Here is a 17,701-nt window from a genome sequence, read left to right on the forward strand (position 1 = left end):
TTGATAGAAGAAATTTATTTTAATGACGCCATTTTATAGGCAAATTCTTCAATTGTATCTACATCAAAATATACTGCTACCTTAAAGAAGTGGGACTGATTCAAGTCGATAAACACGCAAAAACATGCATCAAATTGCACGATTATAACATCAGAATGCAAAAAATTCTCACGTGGGAAGTGGGACACGCTCTCTTCCCCTTACTCGCTCCGCTCCCTCGCATACTAACCGCCCCCTAACATCAAATCCTGGCTACGCCGTTAATGGAGACCTATTAACAATGCTTTAATCCGTCTATAAAAATGAATTAAGGCCGCCGTGTTTGTTATCTATCCGTCTTGCATGACAACACCAACAAAAAAGTCGCCAGACATAAACGACAAAATAAAATTGTGTGCCTCAGAATGAGTAGGGGCGGGGATTGTATACCATATGAATATACCGGGCATGACGGGTTCTGGTTGATTTGATTTGATTTGATTTGATTTGATTCATTGGTTTCTGTATCATCTTTGATAAGTTGTCTACAGAACAGTTCTTCTTCATTGCCTTTGCACAATGTGCAGCAAAAACGTACAAGTACAACAATGAGTGATACAGTGGGGCTACAGCACATCAAGCGCGGCTTGATTTGCGTGCAGCCCCCGTACATGAACATATAATACACATCGGAAGGAGAAAAGGAGGGAGGGATGACTTGCAGAGAGATAGGATAAAGGAGAAAGGGAAAGGAGATGTCAGTCTGCTTTCACTAAAGGTTTATACAAAGTAAAGGGTCTAGGGCAATTACCCCCTGGGCAATTACCCCGCACCCTTCCCCTGGCCCTAATCCTAATCCTAATCCTGAACCTAACCCTAACCCAAACTCCTAAACCTAAACCTAACCCTAACCCTAATCTTTACTCTAACCTTACCACCAACCAGTATTTAGCCGGGGGTAATTGCCCTCTGTGGGTAATTGCCCGGATACGCTTCTGTAGTAAAGAAAATATTGCTTCTGAAGTCACCGAAGGCACATGGTTTAACCAGGCGGTGTTTCATAAAGGTGCTCTTAAAGGTCCTGTTTGAGAATAGTGATTTGAACATTTTTGAGATATGACATTTATAATATTTAATCATACAGTATGTGTAGTTCTGTTTTACCACAAACCTTTCTATTATATAAAATATTCGCGATAAAGGCTAAATATACACTCTAAAAAATCCCGAGTCAGAACTGACCCGAAACTGGGTCCGTTGGGGTCACACACCGTTCCGCGTCAAAAATGACTTGGAATTTGGTCGTGGAGACTCCAAATGGGGTTACCCTGACCCAATTCATGACTCTGAATGGGTCATATCTGACCCTGACCCCATTCCTTGTCATTTCTGACCCGGAACGGTGTGTGACCCCAACGGACCCAGTTCTGGGTCAGTTCTGACTCGGGTGTTTTAAGAGTGTATGGAGATATCTTTGACAATATAACGTAATGCTGTGTTTTGTTTCGTCTGCAAATTATAAATTATGTCTTTAAAGTTACAAACGACTTATGAAGGACTGGTGATCAGTTCTGATGTGCTATACTTATCAGAATTTCAATGATTCAGCACAAGAACTGATCACCAGTCGTTCTTAAGTTGTTCATAATTTTAAGGACAGCTTTATGAAACACTGATGACTCTCAATTTTCTGTTTGGATGTTTTTGCTGATGTATTGGACTCTTCGAATACATAAAACCATGAAATAGACTGTGGCCTTAATATAGCAATGAGTCATCTTGACTGTAAAGAATCTTGCTCTCAACATGCTAACTCTAATACTGAGCATTCATTCAGTTATATTGCAGGAGAATTCAACCTAATTGATGTATATGGCGGTTTTTTTATCCTAATGAAAAGAGATACACTAAACATCGGCCATTCTTCACTTGATCTATCAAAATTAAACTATATCATTTTTCTTTCGAGTGGTTTGTATTCTAATCTTAAAAAGAAAATGCCCAGTCATGCATGACATTTTTCAACATAATTAGGTACCAATGAAAAGAGGAAGAGTTCGTCTTTCCTAACAATCAACATTGTGGTCTCCATTCATATAGCTGACAGTTATGAAATAGTAGCCCTCCAAAGTTGGATTACCTTTTTTCATACGCACTGTTTAACCTGGTAAATTAAATGAAATCAAAGGGTCTTTATATATCAATGTTTGTGATATTCAAATTAAAGTAAAACAGTGCTTCACTGAGGATAAAATATAGAGATATCTTTGAAATTCTTCGGGAGACTACGGGCATTAAAGTTAATCATACCAAATTCTGAAGTATATTTGCGATGCACATTAAATTCATCAGAGGTAAAACAATTAAGTGAACTGTGGGTATTGCACATAATTTATGAAAATCATGATCAATGCTAGATAAGGGATTATTCATATCGCACAAGATTGAGTTTTTATATCTGCATTGATCGGAAATGAACATACGAAAACATTGTTGCTCTGGCAATAGACTGAAAGAGCATAATAATACGATTCACGTTATATACTGGTTCATGAAACATAACACAAGCAACACATCTGCCAACCCTCCTCAATGTGAACAAACATGGAAGAAAACACCCAAAAAAGCAGGAAATCAGTATTAACTCTTTAGTCAATATCCATTTGAATTTAAAAAAAGTAAGTCCTATGTTATTGTAGGAGAGCTGTTATCTGGTTGTGTAAGTACATTATGTATGTTCAGTTTCAACAGGCTGACTTGTCTTCAAAAGACAGGTAAGTACACTGTAGCAGGTAAGTTATAGGTAGCTTAAGTCTTCAGTGCAGTTGATGATTTTCTTCCTTTTTTTCTGGTCATTCCCATTCAATATGACGAAGAATCGTCCATCCACAGATGCTGTGCCGCCTTCAGGAGTTTGCTGTTGTACTCGGTGAGGTCTTCCTGTATTCCCATGCCGGTTTTCTTCAGCGACTTCCTTTTCGTGATCAGCATCTGATGATAACTGTAGCTCGTAAGCTTCACGATGACAGGCCGTGGAGGAGCGGGTCCACCCGAATCCTTGGAATTTCTCTGCTTACCGATCCGGTGGCTGCGATCTATGTGATGTGGTTGGAGATCAACGTCGAGTTTTTCCCTCGCCATGTGACGCACTGGGAGTCAATGTCTTCATGCGGGTTCTCTTTGATTCCATGACCCTCACGCAGTTCCGACGGGAGTATATTGCTCCTGCTTCTTGAGATCAAAGAAGAGTTTCCTGGTGATGTTAGTGCTGGGTTGCAGTTGAGTCTCAAGCTTCTTTACCTCCTGTTGAGAAGCATCGAGCTTGCACTGGATTTAATGAATGACGGCATCATGTTTTTTAATGTCTGACCTCAATTCAGCCAGTCTGTTATCAATAGTTACACCAATTTTACACCAAGACAGCAATAGCATTCAGAAACTCGTCATGTAGTGTCATGTTTAGATTTGTGAAATTTATCATGGTTCTTTAGCAGCTGAACCAGTCTTCTGAAAACCTCGAAATAAAGTACACTGAACGAGGATAATGGCATAGGAGACACATTTATTCCAGTAATGTCGAAATGTAATCCATTACATTACCACTTCGTCTGTCATGTCTGTGTTCAATTTCTTCTCTTACCTTGATTCCATGAGCACTCAATCATGCATTCGTATGTGAGGCTGTCGTGTCACTTTCTTGATCACTGTGATTTGTTTTGAATTCTAAAAACATTCTTATTCCTCATCCCAATCTATATAATATATATATATATATATATATATATATATATGATATATATATATATGATATAAATATTATAACCATCACCTCTGCATCCAGTATAACCACTTTAGCAAAAGTTTGAAAATCATCAAGAGTTCTCTTTTAATCAAAACATAAACTAACATATTCAACTCTACAGACTTACACGAAGTGCACATTCAACACAACATAATATGTTGTAACACCCCGTCTATATCATAACATTGAACTATTTGACTTTGGCTGCGTTTATCAACTTTCCCCTGTTTAAACGACTTTCGAAACCCCTTTCGATAGCCCTTTCGATAGCCCTTTCCATGGCCCTTTCAAAAGCCCTTTCCATGGCCCTTTCAAAAGCCCTTTCCATAGCCCTTTCGAAAGCCCTGTCCACTCCCTGTACTATTAATGTGCCGCTTGTTTTCGTCGGCTGCGTTTATCAACTTTCCCCTGTTTAAACGGCTTTCGATAGCCCTTTCGAGAGCCCTTTCCAAAGCCCTGACTGCCTGTACTATTGATGTGCCGCTTGTTTTCTAAGAAGGGACGGCGGAAAGCAATTACCATCATAAAGACATATCTTCCTTTGAGAGTGACGAGTCATGATACAATGCCACATGAATCAATTGTCTTCCTATCTGTGAGCATGGACCTACTACACATGGACATTCATCATTTCCTTGATGATGCATGCCTCTGTCTATGTCAAAAGTGTCACAAAAGCATTTTGAACATTCTTCCCTGCTTTGATCTTATGAGATTCGCCGCCGGCAAGCCTGGGCAAAACACAACACAGCTTTGAAAAATCTATAAACTGAATGCGCAGAAGATAACAACTGTCTTAAATCAAGGAAAATGAATATGCAGTTGTGGTATGCATTGGTATATCACCGCTCAGACATTTTCATTAGCGAAATGCACGTACTTTTGAAGAGATAGCTAAGTTTTTAGCCAATTAAACATGATTTGTTATCTCATTTTCCACTTTTTCCGTACATTTTTCCAGAGTAAAAACGCAAATAATAATACTAATAACAACAATAATAGTTAAAATGAATCAATGGAAAATATGGAGCTCCAATGAAATAAATGTAAACCTCTGTAAGTTGACACTCTAATTCGAAAAAAAAAACTTTCCTGCTTTGAGAGGTTTAAGATTTGATCGTTGATCCCTTCGGATTAACAGCATTGTAAAACTGTAACTTAATCCTCTTTGTGGCGTGCACGAATGAAGAAAATGTGATAAATTGTCTAAATCGCTATTTCACGTAAACACGAGTATAGGGGTCTTTCATGTCTGATTCCAAAGTAAGCCACCGATTCAGTGTCTAATATCAATCTTGAATTCACCCGGGAGGTGCATCTGTGTGTGTGTGTGGGGGGGGGGGGGGAGGGGAGAGGTATTCCGAACCAATTAGAATGAACGTGGAAAGAAAGGGTAATATCTGATGGGACAACAGTACAAATTAAGACTTGTCACAATCATAGTTTGTTGTTACTGCATGCCGTTCAAACGCAAATAATGTATGCCCCAGTTTCAAATCCAAATGACTTATCATTACGTGTATTAAACATGAAATTACTGGGGCATGGGCGTAAATCCCGGGGGGGATATCCCCCCCCCCCCTGAAATGGAGGAGGGGGGATGGCCTGTACAATCATCCCCCCTGAATTTTGAAGAAAAAAAAAGGAGGAAGCAGAAATGTGATTGTATCAATTTTGGCATATTGCATAACGTTTGTACGCCGGCCTTCAGACAGTTAACAGAGCTGAACAGTATTCTATCTTGTAAGAAAATGTATACATGATTTTCTCAAGCGCTCGCTCGCTTCGCTCGCTCGGGAAGAAAGTAACATCAACATACACTGTAAGGTATGGCTCAGACGTTGACAACGTCAAATAGTATAGCCCTACATGTAAACATATGACGCGAGTAACTGGGGACCATCTGCAAAATATGTACGTAAACAAACACACAAACAATAACAAAAACTATATCGCCATAATTGAACCCCCTCCATTTCCTGAATCATTCCTTAGAAACGACAGTGACTGATGACTCAGTCAGGATACATCTATGGGCATACCCAGGGAAGATCAGGGGCGTCGAATCTATCTCGGGGGGGGGGGGGGGTAAAGGGGCATTTGCCTCGCCCCTACGGAAGTGTTTAGGCAGGCAAATCATTTATCCCCAAGCCATTCCCGAGTTGAGGACAAATCTCGAACTTTCTTAATGGAAAATTGTCCAAATACCGCCAGAACTATGCACCATATCGTTGTATTGCAATCATAAACATGCAAAAGCTCTGCTATATACAGGATCCCTTTCGATAGACTTTGTACACCTTTGAGATTGACGTATATTTCCCTAATTTATCAAAGAGTGTGCAGCAGATCTTTCACTTAACAAAAACACCTTCATATGCAGAGACGTCGATGGGGGGGGGGGTATGGTTTCCCCATAAAAGTGGGATAAACAAAAATGCGAAAAATATAGCTACAAACGGCAGTTTTTGCAGTGTAAAATGTCGAAATTTTAACGCTCGCTCGCTCCGCTCACTCGCATTTAAAGTGAGGCAGTCCTGACGAATTTTAAAAATATATATGTTGTTGTTGGTACCTCCAATGAACTACTTTCACCAAAAACAAACTTTCGAATCACCAAATAGGCTCGTTAATTTTGGTTGAAAAAGTGTGAATCTGCATGATGAATATGCTAATGAGCAAGTCCTGGCGGAGAGTCAGACGTCACCGAGGCACAACTCTTCCCAGCCGTGTTCTGCTCGTTATCCGTACGCTCCCTAGTTACCCGGATGCATGAAGAAGTCGGTGGCTACTAGTACATGTATTTGACATTGTTTCTACGTTGTGTGTGTGTGTGTGTGTGTGTGTGTGTGTGTGTGTGTGTGTGTCTGTGTGTGTGTGTGTATGTATTGTGTATTATATTCGCACAGTACACGTGTGGACGGTACAACTAGATCTACGGTAGATAGCCCGTATACGCGGTTTGCCCTTCGCACTTTTCCAGTCTATCACAAGCGCAGCGGCAGCCCTGTCGCCGCTCATGTATGTTCTAGTACGTACAACTTGTAGGTAGAAACGGTTCTACACAGTCGAACCTTCGGAATAACGAACAGCACCCTACTGAAGTCACCGAAGGCACAGGGGGTGCAGTTTCATAAAGCTGCTTTTAAATGTCAAAAGGTCCTGTTTAAATTTCGGAACAGTGATTTAAAAATTTTCAAGATATGACATTGAATGCATATGTGTAGGTCTGTTGTATCACAAAACATATAAAATGGTAACGATAAAGGATAAAACACAAGGAAATATCTGTATCTTTCTCAATAGACTGTAACTGTAGACGATTTAGTTTGGAAACATTGTAACTATTGTTTACATTTTGTACATTTAACAATAATTAACATCGATTTTACCGATTCAAATTTTTACAGTATTGAATTTCATCTCTAGCACACATTTTAGAACTATTCTAAAGGACTAATGCTGGGTTTTGTTTCATCTACAAATTATAAATTATGTCTTTAAAGTTACGAACGACTTATGAACGACTGGTGATCAGTTCTGATGTGCTATACTTATCAGAATTTCAGTAATTCAGCAAAAGAACTGACCACCAGTCGTTCTTAAGTCGTCCGTAACTTCAAGAACAGCTCATGAAACATCCCCCAGAACCTCGAAAAGGTGACCTGGTATATTTGCTTCATATCCCTCCAAATGAATTTTAAGAGTATAAAGAGCAAAGAATAAAACAGAGTGGTTTACGGATATAAAAATCATCTTCTTTTTTTTTTACTATTTCCCTCGGGAGAGTAGTAAAACGCTGACGGGACAAGGATTTTCATGGTAGAAATATTTCTTGTCATTTTCAGTGCTCTCAACCAATCACAGGACTAAAATAATTTGTGGGGGATATAATATTAGTTATATATATATATTGGTATGGGGTAGCCGTATTATCTAATCCAAATTTTCATTGTCAAGTTTCAAAATTTTTGTCGGACCCTTCTCAATCATGAATGTTGAAACGGATCAAATCCTTTGAAATTGTTCAATGCAATATGGCACTAACAATGATGACTCTCAATTTTTTTTTTGATGTTTTAGCTCATGTATTGGACTCTTCGAATACAATAAACCTTGTAAAAGACGGTGAGCTTAATATAGCAATGAGTCATCTTGACTATATCTCGCTCTCAATATGCTAACTCTAATGCTGAGCATTGATTCACGTATATTGTAGGGGAACTGGACCTAATTGATGTATATGGCGGCGTGTTTTTTTTTTTTCATGATAATGAAAAGAAATACACTAGATATCGACAATTCTCCACTTGCTCTATCAAAATTAGATGATATTTTGGTTTCCAGTGGTTTTTCTTCTAATCTTAAAAAAAAAAAAAAAAAAATCTAATGAAAAAAAAGTTGTATTTCTACTGGTGTGGTCCCAGACCACTCATTTGTTGATCTCGTCATATGTCTTCCAACTGTTACAAATTGTTATCTATAGTTGTCTGTACGAAGTATGAAGGCACATCGGGAAAGAATTAGGCGGGAAATCGTTGTGTCAACAAAATACAGAGGCGGATCCAGATATTCCGTAAAGGGGGAGGGGGGCTCAAACAGTATTTCTGGTGCTACTTCCAGATTTCATCTCATCTTATTTCTTTTGTCTTAACAACAAATCTCTCCCCCCCCCTCCCCATCTCCCCCAGAACTCACAGGTTGTTTATCACTATCATCCTTCAAATGTAAATTAAAACAGTACTTATTGAATACCTACATCAATTAAGCTCATTGATTTTTTTTCTACATTGTTCAGGACTATCCCAATGCACTGTACTAAATGGTTTTTGTCATGTATAAGGTTTTCTGAAATACAAATGCATGTTGATTTGTGTTGATTTATGATACCCTCAACATCACTTTTGCGGTGAAACAATTATGTAAAAACATTCCATATATTTTTTTAACTACATATTTTCTCTACTTTTCTTCATATTACTTGGATATGCCCACAACAACAACAACAGAAAAAATCCTTCCAAACCAATATTCCTGTTGTGACCTCATCTGTCAATCATTGTTCAAGTACTGATATGCAACAAGAGAAATTGGAATGCACATTTCCCTCGACTCAGCATAAATCAGATTGCATTTTTCAGTGACTATGTGACTAACAAAAGACACTGGGCGATAGTCTCTGGATCCGCCACTGAAATAATACATCCCTCATTAATATAAGACTTAAAGAAACAAATTGCTAAGATTCACATGTTATAAGAGGGGAAAAACCCTACAGTTTAAACAAAATTATGTATAAACCTCGGAGCTCCTATTTTATATCGGATGTGTGTACATACTGACATGCAGTCTACAACGTTAACCTAAGCCGGCTGACTATCGGGCAAGCCCTGTCTGTTAAACCTGTACAAATACTCTTAGCTGTCGATTTACTCAGTGTAGAGATAACAGGTCAAGAATGGTCAGTGATTTATAAATATAATATTAGAAGTTCCTGTGAAACTCAGCTGAGATCTTTCTATTTCAAAGTCTTCCCTACAGTCATTCCCGGTGCAACAGATAATTTTCTGTTCAAAATCGAGAAAAGGGACTGTCTAAAACGTGACTTTTGTAACAAGGAACTAATCTATTCACCGCTATTTAGCTACATGCACAGTGGTCAATCCCCTTTGGAAACGTGTAGAAGATCTCATTTCTTCGAAATTAAAAAAGAAATGTATATTTTAAAGGCGATCCTTCAGCCTGCATTAATTTTTATCTATTGTGTACCAGGTTTAACGTTTATAAATGTAAATTTCAAAATATAAAACCTTCTTTTACCACTTGATATATTTTATTCGCATGAAGTAGGCCTACAAATGATAACATTTCATTGCCTCTAAAAATGGTTAGAGCTTACATGTTAGAAACTTTGTTTTTCAGATTTAGGGTGACCAGACACTAGACAGCACTGATGTACATTTTTATGTACATGTATCTTCATTTGTATATGCACATATTGGTTGTTTATTGTTAGATTAGGAACATATTTTGAGAAAGTCGACAGACAAGGACTTTTAGTTATGGGCAGACTCTGAAAGGGCAGACTCTATGCTCTTAAACGGTGCATAACTCAGTTGAAATGGACTCTTCTCAGCTCTCTCAATATTGAAAAAAAAAACATGCACTCTGTGAAAATGTGAAGTGAGAAAATAGGCTTTCAAATATCGGGTCTCTAATGCAATCTTAACAATAAAGGATTATCAGATAATGGGGCCTCTTAGACACTCCTGATCACACTGCTGTACAAATATAAGAGGCTGTAGAAATATACCATGAAATAAACCGGTAGGCCCATCTGTAGAAACTGCTGGAAACACACTTTCCACTCATTTTATGATCACAAACTTAGGAGTGTATATAGAAGAAGAAGAAATTAAAGCTCTTTCAAAAAACATGAAAAAACTCAAGATTGACTTGGTTGACCCATTTCACCTTCTAATCCTCCCGTAAAATCATGGTTTGCAACTTTTTTTTGGTTTTGTGAGGCACGGTCACGTATAATGAATATAAATACCATCATTCTCAGATAAAGAAATGTATTATCAGCACAGCTTTAGTTGCACTAAATTATCAGATATATTCAAACAACTTTAGTGACTTGTTCCGATTCTTCTTTAGCATGTAGCTTGTAAGGCTTCTACAATACAGTCATACTATGTTCAACGTTCAATGGATTGCTGTGATTTTGCATATCTATACATTTGTGTTTTGTTTTATGTCTGTTTGTTTGTTTGTTTGTTTGTTTCTGTCCTGTTTGTCCTGTAATGAATGCCAGGTCCAGAGTGACTTTATATTATACAGGTTTTCCTGGCCAATTGCGCACTTTTATCAGTCCAGTTCCACAACCTATCAGGCCGTTGAGCGCTTTATTCCGAGTGTGTCGGCAAGTTCTAAAGGAAACCTTCTTGAGATATACGTCCGTATCTGACTTGTTCCGTCATGGCTGATGAAGTTGATTTGTAGTATTGGTACACATAGGCCTATAATGACATATATGAAAGGAAAAGGGCGTTACAGAATAACAAACTTGAGTTATTGCAACTGATTGACAATTGATTTGCCCTGCATCGGCGTAAATAAGCACTGAAATGATCAGTGTTTAATAGTAGTAGCCATGATAAAAAAAAAATAATGGGCGTACATAATATAGTGAAAGAGCATTAGGTCAAAAAAGGCTTAAATCTGGACATTTTTGGTAATAGTCAAGGCGCTAATTCCTGTAAGAGGCTTAATTAAGGAGTTCGTTCAACCCACCCCGCAGAAAAGGTTTGACCAGACAAGGTGGTAGATGGGACCTCTATGAACATCCCCAGGTAGTATGTGGTTCCAAATTGTGGTGTCAGTAGAATTTTACTGGCCACTTTTCATCATGATTTGTTGGAACAAACGTAAAAGAGTCTGCGCACGCTAAGACTATCACACGCACCACTAGCACTGCTACAGGCGCCAGTGCCAGTGCTGCGTGTAGTAGTCTTAGCGCGCATATACTTTTTCTTCGATGAACAAGGGTTTTGCCTGCAAACTAACTTTTCACGCCAAGCTGGGTTCGGTGTAGTGTAGTTTCTAGCCGTTTTTATTTCGTCTTTATTTCAAGAGTTCAAGCAAGCCGAGTGAGAGCGCATACCCGGTGATTGTGACGACCGAATCGCAATCACTGGGTGTGTGCTCTCACTCCACTTAGCGCAATATATACAGCGGGCTTCTGCATAACACACAAGCTGCAACTCAGAGAAATAAAGACGAAAAAACGACTAGAAATTAAGACTAGGGTCGGTAAACGCTTGTCGCTATTTGGGGCACTGAAAACGACAAACTCACACAGTTTTTGTATTTATTTCATGAAGAATTCATCAAAACTGCATAAAACTATATACGTATATGTTGCTAGAGATGTCATCCATACAGTGGGATTCATTGTAAGTTATAATACTGTGCATGGTTACCATGGTAACCGGATGCCTAAAGGTGACTAGTAACCCCCAAAATGCCTCCTGCTGCTGCAAACATTGGTTGTTGTTTTTTTTAATCTTATAGATGCAATAAAAAAACACACAATTTTTTATTGATTTTCGTTAAAAAAGTTTTCCCTGTTGCCATGGCAACCAGTATTATCCAATCAGAATTTAGTTGTCAATAACTCGAAAACTAAAGCCCATAATTTCAAAAAGCTCAATAAGTATGTCCTTCCTTCTGCATAAAGTGTACGGCATCAGGTATATGTGAAGAATATTTTGAAGCATTCTCAAGTTACAGCAAAATTTGTAAGCAAAGGCATAATAAACGGCCATTGAAAGAAAGATATCATTTTCGAATAGTAAAATGCATGAAAAAGTTGCATCCGTCGTACTTCCAACACAAATTTGACTTCAAAGCATAGGCAAATGTATATAGTTTTTAATAGTGTATGGATACGAATTTCCCTTAAAAATAAGATGAATACAGAAAGCAAAGCCAATATTATATAGTAGCTCTTTCGAGTATTTACAGAGCGATGGTTATTCAAAACAATCCTGGAAAAGAGCAGAGGAAAGCATGTATTGTTTATGTTCTAAAAGGAAGTTTATTCAAGAATACCGATAAATTCCTTTCTAAAGAAGGAATATACACTTGCGCTGGATTATCCATCAAAGAATTAAGCGTACTTTTGTGTTGGTTAACTATTGTAAAAAAAAAAAATAATATATATATATATATATATATATACATATATATATAGAATAAAATGAAATTTTATTCAAAACGTGCAGTAATGAATTAATGCTGAGGAGAGAATGAGGGAAAAATCTTGGGCGTCTTTTTCCTTTTTATCCAGACTAATTTTACTGTGTAGAGCTCATCTACAATGAGTGATGTGCACGAAAGGCAAAAGAAACAAACCTGTCTAAATTCCAGATATTTTTGGGAGTTACCAATCACCTGTAGGCATCCGGTTACCATGGTAACCATGCACAATATTATACCTTACAATGTATCCCATTGTATTGCTGACATCTCTAGCAACATGCACATATAGTTTTAAGGCGTTTCGATGAATCCTTCGTGAAATAAATGCAAAAACTGTGATAAGTTTGTCATTTTCAGTGCCCCAATAGCGACAAGCGTTACCGACCCTAGTCTTAATTTCTAGCTGTTTTTATTTCGCCTTTATTTCTCTGAGTTACAGCTTGTGTATTGTGCAGAAGCCCGCTGTATTGCGCTAAGCCGAGTGAGGGTGCATGCTCAATGATTGCCACAAAAAACGGTTCGGGCGTCACAATTGCTGGGTATGCACTCTCACTTGGCTTGCTTCAACTCGGAAAAATAAAGACGACATAAAAACGTCAGGAAACTACACTACACCGATCCCAGCTTAGCGTGAAAAGTTAGTTTGCAGGCAAAAACCGATGTTTGTCGCGGAAAAAGTCTTTGTACGCTAAGACTATAACACGCACCACTGGCATTGGCGCCTGTAGCAGTGCTAGTGGTACGTGTAGTAGTCTTAGTGTGCGCAGACGCTTCCTCGAAGAATATGGTCATGTCGCAACTAAAATGGCCTGTAAAATTTCATTGATACCACAATTTGATATCACATACTACCTAGGGGTGTTCCAGAGGGTCCAACCGACCACCCCATGCAGTCAAACCTTTTCTGCGGGGTGGGTTGAACGAAGTCATTTTTTCTGGGTCGCTGCGCCTGGACTATAACAAGCTGCTTTTTTCAGGATAGGTCCAGAAAAATGTCTAGAATAACATACTAAGAGTCCACATAAATCCTCTTTGAGCGTTTTCCGCAATCCAAGATGGCGTACAAAATAGCCGCCATTTTCAGAAATTCTCATAACTTTTCAACCAGGTAACCCAAATACAAAATGTAAACGTCTAAATATATGTTTTGAAGGATGAAGAACTCAATAAAATACATATTAAGAGTTGTTAAAACGCGCAAGTACTGAAATCCAAGATGGCGTCCAAAATGGCCGCCATTTCCTGAATTTTTTTATAACCTTGCAACTAGGCAGCCCAATACAAAATTTAAATGTCTATGTTTCGAAACATGAAGAACTCAATGAAATACATATTAAAATATTTTGACGCACGCATGTTCCGATTAAACCGCTCGAGCTCTTCCTAAAATGCAAAATGGCGTGCAAGATGGCCGGCAGTCACAATTATCTCACAATAAAATGTCAGTATAGTTTATAAGAAACTTTTTATTTAGAAAGATAGTTCTTATGTGAAAAGTATACAAATAAAAACATTTGGATACTAAACTCAAGGAGTGTGTCCTTGTTACGAGAGAGACATTTCGCTATCAGATTCGTTGCTATAAACAGAGAGCCTACTCGAAGGCAATATCTTTTACCACACACTCTTATGGTCTATTTTCGTCACCTCAAGCACATGAGATGAAAATTTAGTTCTAGCCCTTTTTTCATTACCAACGCTTATGATGTCTACCATGAGGTTATCACTTATGAAGTAAAAACAATTATATTTAATGTCTGTGCTACATAAATGTTCAAAATTAGTGTCTTTGAAATTGTGCTACAAAACAATGTGTAATTCATCACACGACAGTGAATTTCTTTGGTGCAGTATATTGCTCCACCTAAAAACATATAGTGTCGTGTAGATTCGGTAAAATTATATAATAGATAGAAATCAGAGAATATGGCACCCATAGTTATTGGTACATGGAGGAGGAATACTCCTCTCCCATACGAGGGATTTTTTTTTTTTTTTTTTACGTTTGGTAAGATATTGAACTGTTTCCATCAATGAGTAGGAGATACATAAGGTAGTATTCAGGGAAACGGGCAATATCTGGGAGGGCGTGGAACCGGCCAATAGTGCACCCTTGGTGTTATATTGATTGTCCATCCTCAAAGAGTAGATAATTCTTAGTCTCAGTATCCCCATCCCCTCCAACACGAGGGAGCTTTTATACTTGAATTGAAATGGAAATAATCACCTGGTTCAAAAGTTATAAGAATTTCAGAAAATGGCGACCATTTTGGACGCCATCTTGGATTTCGGTATTTGCGTGCATCAACATCTCTAAATATGTGTTTCATTGAGTTCTTCATGCTTCAAAACATATATTTAGACATTGAAATTTTGTATTTGGGTTCTCTGGTTGAAAAGTTATAAGAATTTCTAGAAATGGCGGCCATTTTGGACGCCATCTTGGATTGCGGAAAACACTCAAAAAGGATTTATGAGGACTTTTAGTATGTTATTCTAGACATTTTTCTGGACCTATCCTGAAAAAATCAGCTTGTTACCAAATATGTCCAGGTTAAAACTAATACTCTTGGACTAATACTCGAGCAGGATTCGAACCTACGACCTCCTGATTACCGGTCAGGCGTCATCTTCACTAGACCACCGAGCTAAGGAGGAGGTTAGGAGTAATCAGGAGGTCGTAAGGATTAGAACCAACATTTGTTGTCGGGCGAAAGCTCGGTGATCCAGTGAAGATGACGCCTGTCCGGTAATCAAGAGGTCGTAGGTTCGAATCTTGCTCGAGTATATTTACGCCCATGATTTTTTTCTTTATCATGGCTACTACTAAAACACTGATCAATTCAGTCCTTATTTACGTCGATGCAGGGCAACTCGTCAATCAGTTGCAATGAAAACATCTCGACGAAAGAATTTCATGAATTTGAAAACTTGAGTTATATAGGGTCAAAAATATGATAATTCTACTGCCTAACAGTGTTTGGATGAAACAAAAAGTCACATAGAAATACACGTTTAAATGTTCTCACCTTTTCAAAAAATAGATAACATGACGTTAATTTGAATGAAAATGTTTTGAATTTGACTGCCCATTCGCGAAATTGAATGACTCAATTACCCGTTTCGGCGAGTGATAAACGTGGAGTACCAACCAATTTGAATGCCCTTTTTACGAATTCGAAAGCTATTATGTGCCAATTTCAATCATCGAAATGCTAAATTGAACGCAAAAATTCAAATTCAATTCAAATTCAAAGACAGTCATGCTCTTTCGTGGGCTCGTCAGTTTGTTTGTTTGTTTTTTCTCAGAGCATTTATAATTTAACAAATACAAGATTAGTTTTGAACTGTATAGGCCCTACATGCTTTAAATTCGTTAAATTACCTCTTATTTTTTATCGTATAGTCAACTACAATATCATTGTGTAGTCAAGATTATTCTTAATTTTGGTATATACATATTAGTTTATGTTGTGTTTATGTTATGTTATGTTATGTTATGTTATGTTATGTTATGTTATGTTATGTTATGTTATGTTATGTGACTAGAGTGACCTCAGAGATCACTCCAAAATATTCGAGTGATCCCTGAGGTTACTCCAAAATGAGTGAAAATGAAGAGAATTCACTCCAATTTCACTCTAAATTCACTCTTTTTTTTATATTCACTCCTTCAAGAGGGAATATTTTCACTCGATTTTTTTTAGAGAGTAGAATAGGTTAGGTGGAAGGAGAAAATGAAATAAACTTGACTTGCAACTGATTGACAAATTGCCCTACATCGACGTAAATAAGCACTGAATTGATCAGTGTTTTTTAGTAGTAGCCATGGTAAAAAATCATGGGCGTACATACTCGAGCAGGATTCGAACCTACGACCTCCTGATCATCGGACAGGCGTCATCTCCACTAGACCACCGAGCTTTCGCCCGAAAGCAAGTGTTGGTTCTAATCCTTATAGCATGCAGCGGGTACTGCTTTGTTATTCAAATTCATGATTTTCTTCCGTCGAGATGTTTTCATTGCAACTGATTGACAAATTGCCCTACATCGACGTAAATAAGCACTGAATTGATCAGTGTTTTAGTAGTAGCCATGGTAAAAATCATGGGCGTACATACTCGAGCAGGATTCTTCCGTCGAGAAAATCATGAATTTGAATAACAAAGGAGTACCCGCTGCATGCTATAAGGATTAGAACCAACACTTGCTTTCGGGCGAAAGCTCGGTGGTCTAGTGGAGATGACGCCTGTCCGGTGATCAGGAGGTCGTAGGTTCGAATCCTGCTCGAGTATGTACGCCCATGGTTTTTTACCATGGCTACTACTAAAACACTGATCAATTCAGTGCTTATTTACGTCGATGTAGGGCAATTTGTCAATCAGTTGCAATGAAAACATCTCGACGGAAGAAAATCATGAATTTGAATAACAAAGCAGTACCCGCTGCATGCTATAAGGATTAGAACCAACACTTGCTTTCGGGCGAAAGCTCGGTGGTCTAGTGGAGATGACGCCTGTCCGGTGATCAGGAGGTCGTAGGTTCGAATCCTGCTCGAGTATGTACGCCCATGATTTTTTACCATGGCTACTACTAAAACACTGATCAATTCAGTGCTTATTTACGTCGATGTAGGGCAATTTGTCAATCAGTTGCAATGAAAACATCTCGACGGAAGAAAATCATGAATTTGAATAACAAAGCAGTACCCGCTGCATGCTATAAGGATTAGAACCAACACTTGCTTTCGGGCGAAAGCTCGGTGGTCTAGTGGAGATGACGCCTGTCCGGTGATCAGCAGGTCGTAGGTTCGAATCCTGCTCGAGTATGTACGCCCATGATTTTTTACCATGGCTACTACTAAAACACTGATCAATTCAGTGCTTATTTACGTCGATGTAGGGCAATTTGTCAATCAGTTGCAATGAAAACATCTCGACGGAAGAAAATCATGAATTTGAATAACAAAGCAGTACCCGCTGCATGCTATAAGGATTAGAACCAACACTTGCTTTCGGGCGAAAGCTCGGTGGTCTAGTGGAGATGACGCCTGTCCGGTGATCAGGAGGTCGTAGGTTCGAATCCTGCTCGAGTATGTACGCCCATGATTTTTTTTACCATGGCTACTACTAAAACACTGATCAATTCAGTGCT

The 17,701-nt window shown here is 38.3% G+C and overlaps 1 non-coding gene across 1 annotated transcript; it reads right to left on the minus strand.

The window, feature by feature from the left end:
• Positions 1-16,398: 16,398 nt before the first annotated feature.
• On the minus strand, positions 16,399-16,471 carry Trnai-gau (transfer RNA isoleucine (anticodon GAU)). The gene has a single exon. It is a non-coding gene; the product is annotated as a tRNA-Ile (tRNA).
• Between the last annotated feature and the right edge of the window lie 1,230 nt (positions 16,472-17,701).

This window comes from Diadema setosum, chromosome 9, assembly GCF_964275005.1.
Source record: "Diadema setosum chromosome 9, eeDiaSeto1, whole genome shotgun sequence".
Classification (NCBI taxonomy): Eukaryota; Metazoa; Echinodermata; class Echinoidea; order Diadematoida; family Diadematidae; genus Diadema; species Diadema setosum.